We start from the raw sequence: 11,286 nt of genomic DNA, 5'->3' as shown, positions 1-11,286 counted from the left end.
TTTAACTCTATCTTAAAAATATAAGTGAAATTATGATAATGCCTGGCAACTGACACTTGGCCTCTCAGTATCAGCAAACAAAAGGGAGTTGGGCGACTGTGACAAATTCAATGTCACCAAAAAAAAAAAAAAAAAACCCGTTGCCGTTGAGTCAATTCAGACTCATTGTGACCCTACTGTACAGAGTAGAACGGCTCCATAGGGTTTCCAAGGAGCACCTGGTGGGTTCAAACTGCCAACCTTTTGGTTAGCAGCCGTAGCACTTAACCACTATATCACCACGGTTTCCTCAATAGCACAGGCTCCATCAAAAGGTAGTATTCTCAGCTTAAAAAAAAAAACAAAACACCTTAGCTCTAGCCAAATATCACCACTGGGAATGGCATGTATCAGAGCTTCCAATTTTTCCAAAGGAGGTAGAAGTCTGTAATTTTATGTAAAATATCTTTAAGTGTTGGCAACTAATTCACAATCTTTTAGGAACATGGTTTGGGAGTTCTTTGATCTGTGGGTCATGGGTTCAATTTTGTCTCTTTAACTGCAATGGAAGTTCCTTGTAGGAGTCGCTAGAGTTCATTCCTTTTATAAGTCCCATGACACTAGGCATGTAATATGCACTGAAGGAACTTTTGCTGAGCCATCAATCTGCTTATGAGTATTATTCTATATCTAGATTTCACTTCCTTTTGGCAAGCATTGATTTGGCAAGCTTTCACACAATCAAATGGTTTTGATGAGTTTGTCACTGAACCAAATGATTCTGTGGAGGAAACCTAGGACATAGAAAGCATTTGTTAAAAGTTTCTTGTTTTTAGCCCATCAGTATTTTCTGAGTATCAGATGAATATTCTTGGTCAGGTCACACCTTGCTGTATGTTAGAATTACTGGGAGAACTTTAAAAAAAATAGCCATGACCCACCCCCAGAGAATCCATTTTAATTGGTCTGCATGAGGACCTTAGCATTGGTGTACAGTTTTTTTAAGTTCACCAAATTGTTCTAATATGTAGCCAGGCTAGAGGACCACTTATCTAGGTTCTGGGAATCAGGACGCAGGATCAGAGAATCACCTCATATCTTATTTATCTACTGTATTACTAAATACTCAATTGCAATTCTATTTGAGGAGAGGAATAAACTGAAAACGTTTCCTGGACATACTTAAGTCTCTTTTCAAGAAATTTTGTTCTAATTGTTTAAAATATATCTGTTATGGAATAGAAGACTCAAAGTAATAATTTGGTGAGTTCTTCTGTTAGTAACAAATGGCATATCAATCACTTTTCTGTATTTATTAAAAATGAGTTACTTTTTAAAAAATAGGGAATACATACACGGCAAAAACTTAAAAGCTATGAAAGTATGCAGTAAAGTTTTCCTCCCATTCCTGTACCAGCCATCCAGGAGGCAACTACTGTGATGAATTTCTTGTATATCTTTCTAGAGACATTATTATGATAGTTCTAATAGTTCTTTTTGTGGGGCGAGAGCTTCAAATAGAGGATAGGTATCTTGGATCACTCCCCTTCTTTTTGACAGACTGTTGAATATTTCCTTTAGAGTAAAGGTGCTAAGGTCAGAGCTAAAGAATGATCTAGTCTGAGTTACAGAGCTTGAAGGAGTCTGAGGTCACTTGCTATTCCAAGTGTGGCCCATGGATCAGAATCTACCTTACTTGGGAGCTTGCTAGAAATGCAGAGTCTCAGGCCTCACCCAGCTCTCCTGAAGCAAAAGTTGCAGCTTAACCAGATCCTCAGGTGATTCGTGTATACACTGAAGTTTGAGAATCTGGTCCAATCTCCTTCCTTCACAAATCAAGGAAGTGTGGCTCAGCAAAGACCTCATAGAAAATCGGGTCTCTAATTCCTTGTCCAGTTCATGTTCTAATATGTCAAAATTATGGCCAATTTGATGTAGTGTTTTATGCATTTTCTTCATCATGGGCTTTGGAGTCAGATATACAAGATTCAAATCCCAACTTTACACGGTACATAGTACTACCTTTTTTTAGTAGTACCTTACTCAGAGCTACTCATAGCGACCCTATAGGACAGAGTAGAACTGCCCCATGGAGTTTCCAAGGAGCAGCTGGTGGATTAGAACAGCCAACCTGTGGGTTAGCTGCCAAGAGTCGCAATCTACTGGACGGCAGCAAGTTAGGCAGTGGTTAGTAGTACATAGTAGTAGCTCAATAATGGTTATTGTATTTCCTGTTCCTATTATTTTTAACAATGGGATTAATAGCATTTGTCACTGTGCCTGATTATAACCACAAAGCAGTATCTCAATAGCCTTTAAAGAATCATTTACACATTCTGTTCTACTCTGACTTAACAGAAAGACCCTTTTTAAAATATATCCTGGCTCTCGTGTCAGAATGCACTTTTGCAGGCTTGCTGCTGGCATTGTGCAGCACTGACTCATATATTCAGGCATATTTAGAATGTTCGTAAAAAGTATTTCAATTATCTGGGTTAAATGAAGATGACCAGTACCTTGGAGAATAATTTAAAAATAACATGATGTAGAACAAAGGTTTTTTTTTATTGTACTTTAGATGAAGGTTTATGGAACAAACTAGCTTCTCATTGGTACACATATTATTTTATGACACTGGTTAACAACCTCACGACATGTCAACACTCTCCCTTCTCGACCTTGGATTCCCTATTACCAGCTTTCCTGTCCCCTCCTGTCTTCTAGTCCTTGCCCCTGGGCTGGTGTGCCCCTTTAGTCACGCTTTTTTTTTTAATGGGCCCATCTAATCCCTGGATGAAGTGACTTCGTTACTGAGTTAAAAGGGTGTCTGGGGGCCATATTCTCGGGGTTTCTCCAGTCTCTGTCAGGCCAGTAAGTCTGGTCTTTTTTTGTGAGTTAGAATTTTGTTCCACATTTTTCTCCAGCTCTGTCTGGGACCCTCTATTGTGATCCCTGTCAGAACTGTCAGTGGTGGTAGCTGGGTACCACCTAAAGGTACTGGACTCAGTCTGGTGAAGGCCGTGGTAGTTGTGGTCCATTACTCTTTTGGATTAATCATTCCCTTGTATCTTTAGTTTTCATTCTCCCTTGCTCCCAAAGGGGTGAGACCAGTGGAATATCTTAGATTGCCACTCACAGGCTTTTAAGACCCCAGACACTACTCACCAAAGTAGAACATAGAACATTTTCTTTATAAACTATGTTATGCTGATTGAACTAGATGTTCCTCAAGACCATGGTCCCCACAGCCCTCAGCCCAGAATTTGGTCCCTCAGAGAGTCTGGATATGTCTACGGGGCTTCCATTGACCATGTCTCTGACAAGTTGTGCTGGCTTCCCCAGTATTGTGTACTGTCTTACACTTCACCTTTTTTTTTTAATTTTAATTAAAAGAAAAATGGAGATACAAAGTATTTTTAAATGAAAGACAACAGTTTTTGTTTTGTTTTTTAAGACAGTAAGAATCATTCGGTCATTTACCATCTCATCTCTGTGAGGCATCGAGGGAGGAATTGTATTTACTCCTCTCTGTTTTACAAATGAAGAAAACGAAACACAGGGAGGTTAAGGTGCTGGCAGGCTCCACTTTCTTTCCAGTGTATCTTCAGCTGAAATAGATCAACAGATTCTGAGGAGCAGACGCTGAGAGCCCTGAGCTAAGTCGGAATCGAGGCCCTTCTATCAGAGGACACCACTGGGGTCCAGGATCCCAGCATGAGCCGGTAGCAAGGCGCCTACTAGTGCCATCGAGCGCCTACGTTGTGGAAAATCGGGCATGGCCGCAGGCAGTTTCTGGAACTTGCGCTTTGAGTGTTGGAGGCCCGGACAGGAAAAACCGCAAGAAAAGGGGCCAATTGGTTTTGCAAGACAGGATTTTGGCGCGGGATTGGAAGGAAAAGTGAGGTGGAAGAGCGACACCTCTGAGAGCGACGCTAGCGCCCGCCCGGAACCCACCTCTGAATTGGGGCTTCCGGGGCTTGCAGCTTCTCATCTTTCAGCTTTTCTGCTTTCATTTGAGCTGATTTTTAGTTGGTCCCTCCTTCCCACTTCCACACTATTTGACGGATAGGCGCACTTCCGTAGGGTCGTTTCCCTGGAAATCAGAAGTAACTGTGACGTCCACCGTCGCCCGGTTAGCGCCACTCCCCGCGATGCCCTGTGGGAGTTGTAGTCTCTAGGCAGGCCAAGGCTCCCGGCCTGGAGGAGGCGGGGTATTTTTTCTGGGCTCCTTGATAGTGAGTGTGGCCCCTGGCTCTCCGCGCCTTAAAGTCCGAAGAGCTTTAACTCTGTTAAAACAATATACTTCGTGATTTCTTCTGTATAATTTACTGTAGTTTTATGGTTTTCGTCAACGAGCATATGTAAATAAAACAAATATTTGCTCTTAAAACACTAAAAAAGCGTGAAAAAAAATACAATGAACAAAAATGCCAAGTTGACTACACTGATTTTATACAAACATGTAGGAAAGGTATAAAATGAAACAAAAAGGTCTCTCTTTTGCCCCTAACCAGTTCCCTCCCCGAAAAGTAAACAGTTATCTGTTATTTTGGGGTTGTTTTTATACCCAAATTGCAAATATGCATAATATTAAGAAATGCAGAAAAGAGGTAGTACTACACTATTCTACACCTTCCATTTTCATTTGGCAAGGCACCTGGAAGATCTTCCCATACTTGGACATAAGGAGCTATTTTAACCGCTTTTGAATAGTTATGTAATTGTTCTTCTTGCTGATACTGTAATTTATTCATCCGCTGCCCTCTTCTCCACCCCACTGGTGGGCATTTTGGTGGTTTTCACTTTTTTTTTTTTTTCCCTCTGTTGCAAACAATGCTTCAACAATCACCTTGAATATATTTTAGTGTATATCTGCAGGGTAAATTTGCAGAGACAAAATTACCCAGTCAAGGGGATATTTGCTTTATAAAAGTCGATAAATACTACCAAAATTGCCAAATTGTACTAATTTACACCCTCATCAAAATAGTATAAGAAAGTGTTTATTTCCTCACACTTTAGGATTTTTGCTGATCTGAGAGGTGAACAACTTTATCTTTCTTTGATTGATTTGCAGTTTCATAATTATGAGTGAGGCTGGACTCTTGCTCATGTTTATTGGCCATTTGGGGCTCTGGTGGCCGCAGTGGTTAAGTGATAAGGCCTCTAACCAAAAGTTTGGCAGTTCAAATCTATCAGACGCTCCTTGGAAACACTATGGGACAGTTCTGCTCTATTTTCTAGGGTCGCTATGGGTCAGAATTGACGCCACGGCAAAGTTTTTTTTTTTTTAATTGGTCATTTATATTTCTGTAAACTATTCATATTGTTGGTCCGATTTTTAATTGTGCTGTTCATCTTTTTCTTATTGATTTGTCTGAACTTTTTGTAAATTAAGGAAGTTAATTTCACAGATTATTTTCCCTTGAACATTATTTGCCTTCTCATTTTGCCTTTGCAATTTTTAGCCACACAAATGTGTTTAATTTTTCTATAGTCAGATTTATTAATTTTTCTATGCCTTCTGGTTATTAGATTACCTGTAATTTATTTAGGCGAAAGGGAGACGGGCTTTAGCTTTATCATTTCTCCAAAAGATTAACCAGTGGTCTCAATGTGATTTCTATTACTTTTATAATTAAGGGGGAGAACCCAGTAAACATTAAAAATATACTCTACCATGAGATTCTGAGGCAGCTTTTAAAGTTAGTTTTGGGGAAAAGAGCAGAAATTCGTAAGAAGCATTTGCTTTCTCCAAGCACCTGCTCCTCTTGTATTACTACTTTTTTGAAACAAACTAAAAAAGGTTGTTAAAATGTAATTAAAAACCAAACCCCTTGCCCTCAAATCTATTCTGACTCATAGTGACCAGTAATGAAAAGTTTACTAATCAAATGACAACTTAAAACCTAAGAATAATTGAAGTAAAATTCCCAAACTGAAGTATTACGTGTGTCCGTAGATAAGGCAAAATTTTCCCAAAAATCATCCTTTAAAAAAAAGGCAGGTGCCTTATATCTGTTACCTTACAAAATTTCTCATACAATGGGAAAAAGCATTATTCCTAAATTAAAATAATTTTCCATAATATTTTATTTTAAATATGTAGGTTTAATTAAGTTAAATATTATAAGAGGGTATAGAACATTTTATGGGTATATAAATTAAGTTAAATATTATAAGTAGGTATTTGATTATTACATATATACTATATACAGATTATTTTATGTATTGTATACATGGAATATTCTATTATATATAGATTATTATACATTACAGATAAGGTACTATATATACATATAGAGTCATAAAATATATATATGTATATACGGCCCCAAACTTTTTTTATTTAACTCATTGGTGAAATGTAGGGTTCCCTTTTATTCAGATGTGTATAATGTATCCTTGCCATTTTGCTATTGTTCCATCAAGGATTTCGTGTGGAGAGAGCAGTGCAATACTTTACACTTAAAAGAAGTTCTGAAGTATGACGGTTATTTAGAAAAATGATGAAAAGTATCAGAAGAAACAGCTAAATTGTTTTAGTATTTGCCTCTGGGCAGTAGAAGATGTGAGGCAGGACTTCTGCTTTTTTGTTATAAACATTGGAATACTATTTGTCTTTAAAAACAAAACCAAAATTCATGAACTTGTATAACATTGATACAAATAAAAATTATTTTGAAAACTGGAATGTGATGTTTGTATTCGTTTTGATAATAAGAAAAACAAGAGGACTGTTTTTGGGGTGCACTTCCTGTCACTATTTTCTTTCTCTGCAACTATGAAATTGCACTGCAAGTATTTTCATCAAGGGTCTGATCAAACTCAACATGTTTATCAGGGAGACTTCTACTGGCTGGGCAGTCAAAACAATTAAAAAAGAACAAAAACAGAAAGGCTTGAAACAAGATGGGAAGGAGCTTTTCACTGAATTCTGACAGTAAAAATAAATATGGAGCTGGCAGAATGAGGAAAATGGGCAGTAATGATGTGCAAACCTGCAACATAATGTAATCATATAATAAAAATAATATAACGGTCACCTTCACTGGGTGTTTACTGAGTTACCTTTAAGGACCAGAAATATATTTAATATGTCCTGTAATCACCAGTATTGAAATTTATGTGTTTGTGTGTGCCAGCATAGACAGACTCTACTGTATTTCAGGCAACCTCAAATCGAAACTTTTAAATTGCTTTTTTTTCCCGGATATTTCACTCTGATGTCTGATGTGTTTCTCTCAGACTCTTGCAGTTGTCCCAAAGGGTGTTGTAGGTTGGATGGCGCTGAGAAGGAGAAGTCATTCAGTTTGGTAAGTAATATACAGGAATCTCCCTCTTTTCAAAAGTTCGCTTCAGGCTACTTTGCTTTTACAAAAAGATTGACATTTGTACCTGTTTTTGCTAACCGAAAAAACTCTGAAGAGGATTTTCGCTTTTACAAAAAAAGGGGAAAAGTGGAAATAGCGTTCAGCAGTCAGCTGTTAAAGAGGCAGCGCGTCATCCTGTCCCTCCCAGGGCACTCTACTTCTCTGCTGAGTTCGATAATTCATTGCAATGGCCACACAGAACTCACAGACAACTATCTTAATCTCAACGATTAAGAGGTTTACTATGGAAGTAACAGGTTACAATTCAGGTTCATAAATGCTCAGTATACAGTTCTTCCATCAGGAAAGCTCTTTTCAGCTGTGCCCATGCCTCTCTCTTGCCCCTCAGCCTCTACCCTGCTTGGGCAAATGTTACAAAGCTCTTTTAGCTCTCCTGTTAAGTGCCCAGAGGCATGCTATTCCACCAGCAAGCCTCCTGCCCCAAGGCACTCAGCTTTCTTGCTCCATGGGTTGGGAAGCCCACCACACTGTCTCTTGCTTATCTACTGGTTCTGCTGCCTCTGCTGCTGCCATTTCTCTGCCGCTGCTTCTCACCATCTTGCCGTCTTCAGTGTTCCAGCTCTCTCTCTCTCTGCCCCCTGGGTCTAGAAAGGTCTCAGAACAGGCATCCCAGGTTAAAAGGACATGGTCTGCTCCTAGCTCTTGTTCCCTGGTGGTGGTGAGATCCTCTCTTCCTACCCCTGGGATGGCTCATTTCAAGCCTAATGGGATGGCAAAACTGACCAATCCCTTTGGTGGGTCACAATTACCTCATTTGTACAGTCGCATCCAATCACTTGGGTGAAAGTTATAAGGCCATGGCCAGAAAGGCCACACAAAAGTGAGCCACCATACCGCAGTAAGTCTCAGTACTCAGTGAATTTTTCCATACCGGATGTTTTATACCTTAAAAAAAAAAAATTAGACTTTATTTTTAGAACAATTTTAGGTTTACAGAAAAATTGTGCAGAAAGTACAGAGGGTTCTCATTTACCCTTTTTCCCCTGTACTTGTTTCTCCTATTAACATCCTGCATTCCTGTAGTACATTTGTCACAATTGATGATCCAATATTGATTCATTATCATTAACTAAAGTCTATAGTTCATTTTAGGGTTCACTCTTTTTTTCTTTGTGTTATACAGTCCTATGGATTTTGGCAAATGCTTAATGTCACATAAGGAGTCCCTGGGTGGTGTGCAAACTGTTAAGCACTGAGCTGCTAACTGAAAGGTTGGTGGTTTGAACCAATCCAGAGGTGCCTGGAAAGAAAGGCCTGGTGATCTGCTTCTGAAGGATCACATCCATGAAAACACTATGGAGGGCAGTTCTACTCTGCAGCATATGAGGTCACCATAGTCAGGATCGACTGGCTAGTGTCATGTACTCACAGTTATAGTATTATACAGAAAAGCTTCACTGCCCTAAAAATACTTCACCTATTTGTCCCTGCCTTTTTTTTTTTTTTTTTTAACCTACCAGTAGTGTATGAACATTTTTTCAGGCATTGTTTTTCTACATCTTTTACTAGAATGCTACAGTATGTGGATCATTATGTGATGGTGGGACATTTAATTTTTTTTTCTCAAAAATTTCACTATTATAACTGTGTTTTGGTAAATGTAACCATTATTTATTGTTATATCTGTGTGCACATTCTTTTTTTTTTTTTTTTTTAAAGAGCTTAAAACAACACACATCTATTCTTTTACAGTTCTGGAGATCAAAGTTCGAGGTTTTGCTAGGGCTGCATTCATTCTGGAGGCTCCTTGGAAGAATCTGTTTCCTTGCCTTTTTCAGTTCCTAGAAGCCACCCACATTCCTTGGTTTCTGCCCCCCTTCTTCATCTTCAAAGCCAGCAATGGTGGGTCTTTCTCACATGTGGTCACTCTGGCTTTCTCTTCTGCCTCCTCTTCTACTTTTTTTTTTAAATAATTTTTATTGTGCTTTAAGTGAAAGTTTACAAATCAAGTCAGTCTCTCACATATAGTTATATACACCTTACTCCATACTCCCATTTACTCTCGCTCTAATGAGTCAGCCCGCTCCCTCCTTCCAGTCTCTCCTTTCGTGACCATTTTGCCAGTTTCTAACCCTCTCTACCCTCCCATCTCCCCTCCAGACAGGAGTTGCCAACACAGTCCCAAGTGTCCACCGGATACAAGCAGCTCACTCCTCAACAGCATCTGTCTCCAACCCATTGTCCAGTCCCTTCCATGTCTGATGAGTAGTCTTTGGGAATGGTTCCTATCCTGGGCCAACAGGTTTGGGGACCATGACTGCTGGGATTCTTCTAGTCTCAGTCAGACCTTTAAGTCTGGTCTTTTTATGAGAATTTGGGGTCTGCATCCCACTGTTCTCCTGCTCCCTCAGGGGTTCTCCGTTGTGCTCCCTGTCAGGGCAGTCATGGGTTGTGGCCGGGCACCATCTAGTTCTTCTGGTCTCAGGATGATGTACATCTCTAGTTCATGTGGCCTTTTCTGTCTCTTGGGCTCATAATTATCTTGTGGTCTTGGTGTTCTTCCTTCTCCTTTGCTACAGGTGGGTTGAGACCAATTGATGCATCTTAGATGGCTGCTTGTTAGCATTTAAGACCCCAGACTGTGTGCACATTCTTAATTGCATTCTTTGAATAAATTAGTAGGTATAGAATTGCTCAAAGAACGTGAAAATTTTTAGAAAGGTTGTACCAATTTCTTTTTCTGCCAGCACTTTATGACTGTGTCTAGCATTCTTTGCTAACTTTAATATGAGAATATGGTGGTTTGGGAAGAAGAACTTACAAGTTGCATTTAATAAAACATGAATGTTTTACCAGAATTCCTTTCATAATCATCTTCCTTTTTGTTCTTCAGAACAACATTAAAGTGTTGCCCTGTCCTCTTGGTGGAGAGTGAAGGAAAAATACTTCTTTTTTTCTAGTCGGGGTTGTTCAGTCTTTGAAGGACTTCATATATTTTTAAGGCTATTCATCAGTGACCCAGAAGACCTCCAAATACCTCAAGGAATGTGGTAAAATTTCCAAAACGAAATGAATTGTACATTGTTTTAAAATTACATACAGAACTTTTAGTACGAGAGGATATATAACGAAGGATTAGTAAAAATAGTTCTTCAGCGCTTTTTTCTTGCTTCTCTTCAAGAAGAAGCCCTAAATGAGGTTATATATAGGAGGGCTAGATGAAAAAGTATTATTTTTCTCAGGTTGAGTATTTTGTGTGGCATTTTTTTTTTCTAAAGTGTTGTTGGGTGCCATGGAGTGAATTCTGACTTGTAGTGATCCCATGTGACAGAGTAGAACTGCCCCATAGGATTTTCTAGGCTGTAATCTTTTAATCTTTACTGGGGCAGCCACCAGGTCTTTTCTCCCACACAGCAGCTGGTGGGTTAGAACCTCTGACCTTTTGGATAGCAGCGGAGCACTTGCAGATTTGCACCATTAGGGCTCCTTGTGTTAAATCAGTTAAAGTATTGTATTCCTTAAATCATAGAGCTGAGATGCATGGCCTAGGGCCACAGTGAACTGACCCACCCTAGGCCCAGACCACACCCGGACCCACTCTAGGCCCAGACCACACCCCTGAGCCCAGAGAAAGCCAGCTCAGCAGAAATGGCCCAGCGATCCTACAAGGCTCATCATACAGTTCTCGTTCTCTGTCCTATTTTATTCTTTTGTGGACAAATCACTACTTTAAATGATCTTGTTTTTGCGTGTTTCTTGTCTGTCTCTCGGCATCAGAATGTAAGCTCCATAAGAACCGGAACTTTGATTTGTTTACCGTACCTCTCCTTACAACAGTGCTTGTTTGTTGAATGAATAAAGTATGAAAAAAAAAAAAAAACAGAGCAATTTGCTATCTCAGTCTCTTTCTAAGACAGGGAGCAAAGCCCGTGAGATCGGAGGGTGCCTGTTTGAGGAATAGCAAAGAGACTGG

This window comes from Loxodonta africana, chromosome 16, assembly GCF_030014295.1.
Source record: "Loxodonta africana isolate mLoxAfr1 chromosome 16, mLoxAfr1.hap2, whole genome shotgun sequence".
Lineage (NCBI taxonomy): Eukaryota > Metazoa > Chordata > Mammalia > Proboscidea > Elephantidae > Loxodonta > Loxodonta africana.
This window is presented reverse-complemented; position numbering follows the sequence as displayed.